General features: G+C 59.1%; 1 pseudogene across 1 annotated transcript in view; it reads right to left on the bottom strand.

The window, feature by feature from the left end:
• LOC311361228 overlaps nucleotides 1-2650 on the bottom strand; it is a 4143-nt pseudogene extending 1493 nt beyond the window's left edge. The window contains exon 1 of the transcript in view: nucleotides 1673-2650. The product of the transcript in view is annotated as an uncharacterized misc_RNA (transcript). The remainder of the gene's footprint in view (nucleotides 1-1672) is intronic.
• Nucleotides 2651-3365: the final 715 nt, after the last annotated feature.

A 3365-nucleotide genomic window follows, 5' to 3' on the forward strand; every position in this document is an offset into this window, starting at 1 on the left:
TCCACCTTTTCAGGAGGTTGATGTGGTAGATCTGTCGGGCGTCGCCCCTGTCCGACCGCACTACCTCGTAATCCACGTCCCCGACTCGCCGTGTGACCACAAAGGGACCTTGCCACTTCGCGAGTAATTTGGTGCTAGAGGTGGGCAACAGAACAAGGACCTTGTCCCCCGGTGTGAGATCGCGTAATCTAGTCCCTCTGTCGTACAGGCGTTTCTGATTCTCCTGGGCTTGGCGCAAATGCTCACGTGACATTACCCCGAGTGAGTGGAGCTTTGCACGCAAGTCCATGACGTACTGGATTTCGTTTTTACTGTCGCTGGACCCCTCCTCCCAGTTTTCTTTAATGAGGTCCAGGACGCCCCTGGGCCTGCGCCCATAGAGCAACTCAAACGGGGAAAACCCTGTGGAAGCCTGAGGCACTTCCCGCACCGCAAACAACAGAGGGTCTAGCCATTGATGCCAATTTCGAGCATCCTCCAGTACAAACTTCCGGATCATGGACTTTAACGTCCGGTTAAACCTCTCACACAAGCCGTCTGTGGCTGGGTGATAGACGCTCGTGCGGATGGCCTTGACCTTCAACAACCCGTAAAGTTCCTTGATCGTGCGTGACATGAAATTGGTGCCCTGGTCAGTGAGAATCTCCTTTGGGATTCCCACCCGCGATATGACGTGAAACAACGCCTGCGCAACACTCCTCGCGGAGATATTGCGCAACGGAATTGCTTCCGGGTATCGGGTTGCGTAGTCGATCAGGACTAACACAAATCGATACCCTTGTGCGGAACGTTCTAATGGCCCGATAATGTCCATGCCCACGCGATCGAATGGGACCTCCACCAGGGGAAGGGGCCGCAAGGGAGCCCTGGGGATGGCCGGGGGATTCACCAACTGGCACTCGGGGCAGGAGGCGCACCAGCGGCGCACTTCCGCCCGAATTCCCGGCCAATAGAACCGAGCCATTATCCGGTTCAGTGTTTTGTCGTACCCCAAATGGCCCGCCATTGGGTTGTAATGCGCCGCCTGGAAAATCATTTCCCGGCGGCTCCTGGGTACCAGCAACTGGGTAACAACCTCCTCACTCTGGGTGTCACGACTCACCCGATAAAGCCTGTCCCTAATCACCACAAAGTGTGGGTAAGTCAGCACTGCGTCTGGCTGTACCCGAAGACCATCAATGGAAATCACTTGGTCGAAGGCGGAGCGTAGAGTAGCGTCACGAGACTGCTCAAGGGGGAAATCGTCCACCGGCGGGAATGTCGACGCTCGGCCCTCGGGCTGAGAACCTCCCGCCTCCTCCCCCGATCCCTGAGCAGCGTCGGACACCCTCGCATCGGCGCAGAACACAGCACATGACTTACATGTCCCTATCTGTCGTGTCCGTACCCCCGCACTCTCGCTAACTGCCCCTGGAAACCCAGCCCAATCTATCCCTAGAATCAGGGGGTACGTGAGGCTCGGACTAACCGCCGCCTTGACCCTATGCGTTTTTCCCCCATAACGAATTTCGATAGGGACCAAGGGATACGTGTGAACATCCCCGTGTATGCACCTCACCGAAACGCTCGACGCCTCGACCAATGCCTCGGACCGCACCAGGCGCTGATGGATCATGGTCTGCATACAGCCGGAATCCAACAGCGCCTGGTACGTACCCCGTTGTATCCTCACCGGGATACGGTACGTCTCGCCGGGACCGTAGGGAGGGATCGGGGCACCGGTGACGCGGACAACCTGGCCCACCTCCATCATCGGGCAGTCCCTCCGAAGGTGTCCCGGCCGTCCGCACCGCCAACACCCCTCCCTTGCCGTCTGAGGGCCCGCCTGCGAGATGGGGGGGGAAGGTGATTCATGCGCCTGCTCTGGAGTGGGCCCCCCCCCCCACCTCGCTCTTGGTAGCGGGGTGGGTTTGTACCCCCGCAGGGCCGCCGCACCGGTCCGCGGGCTCGGGGTTGGTGCTGGTGCTGGTGGTCTTCTGTCGGTCGAGGGGGGAATCAGGTGGCCCTCCGCGATTTTGACGGCCGCCGAGAGGCTCTCGGGCCGGTGGTACCGGACCCAGGTGGATGTTCTGGCTGGGAGCCCCTCGACGAACCTCTCGAGGGCCACCTGCTCCACGATCTCCTCGGGGTTGTTCCTCTCCGGGGCCAACCACCTCCTCGCCTGGTCCCGCAGCTGCTGGGCGTAGGTGAAGGGGCGATCGCCTTCTGAAAAGGTGAGGGCCCGGAACCGGCGGCGATGTTCCTCCGGGTTCATGGCCTTGTCCACCGCCTCGTAGTCCCGCTGGGCCCCTGCTGGCAGACTGTGGGCCGCGAGCTGGGCCTCGCCCGTCAGGAGCGGCAGGAGGCGGTGAGCCCACTCCTGGCGTGGCCACCCGGAGACCTCGGCCACCCCCCGGAACGTCTCCAGGAAGGCCTCCGCGTCGTCGGTCTCGCCCATCTTGGGGACGTGGATGTGGCCCACCGCCCCCGCCGCTCTGGGTTCCCGATCGCGGTCGCTGGAGACGAGGAGCTCCTGGAGGACCGCCCGATCGGCGGTCAAAGACTGGCCCAGCTCCAGGAGCACCTCGTTCTGCGCCTGCTGTAGCTGCGTCTGCCGTTCGGACATCTGCGTGAGATGCCCGAGTATCGCTGCCAATGGTGACTGCTCCATAGCCGCACTCGCCTCACCTTGGGCTCCACTGTAGCGGGTTCAAGGAGTGGGCGGACACAGTCTTGGCGTTTTGAACACGCGGTTCGCTTTATTGCTCCAAAACGCAACAAGTAAATCATACAATGAAAGAAACTGAACAGTAGGGTCCACGAACACGGTGGCCAGGCTCTCTGGGCTTTGGCCTCTGTCTCTCTGTCCACTCGAGCGTCTGCCGCTCTCTGGTTTCTCTCCCCTACTGAAAGGCAAAGCAGGCACATAAATACACACTTCCTGATTGGGTCTGATTGCGGACACCTGTCGGCAATCAGACCCAATCGCCCCAGCCGACCTGGTGCTCCATACTCCCCCTACCGGCCAGACTCCGCCCCCCTCCACAATGGCGAAATGAAAGTCATAGACACCCTCAATTTTGAAAAAGCTAGAAAGTCGGAAAAGCATTTTTTTTAACGAATACAAAAAAGTAGTTCCTCCTGGCTGCCGGCAAAGTGTACGGCGGTTGCTATGCAACACACTGTAGCGTCCTTCAGAGAGAAGGCTAGGCTAAACACGGTAGCTTGGTTCGCTGGCAATTTAGCCTTCTATCGAGTTCACTCAAACTCGATAGTAGGCTAAATTGCCGACCGTGTGCCTATTGCTTTACAACATTTCCACCCTCTCCAGCAATCAACATGTTTTTTAGGCTTCAGTGAACTACGCTATCGCTTTTATATATACA

This window comes from Micromesistius poutassou, assembly GCF_964030765.1.
Source record: "Micromesistius poutassou genome assembly, chromosome: 16".
Classification (NCBI taxonomy): Eukaryota; Metazoa; Chordata; class Actinopteri; order Gadiformes; family Gadidae; genus Micromesistius; species Micromesistius poutassou.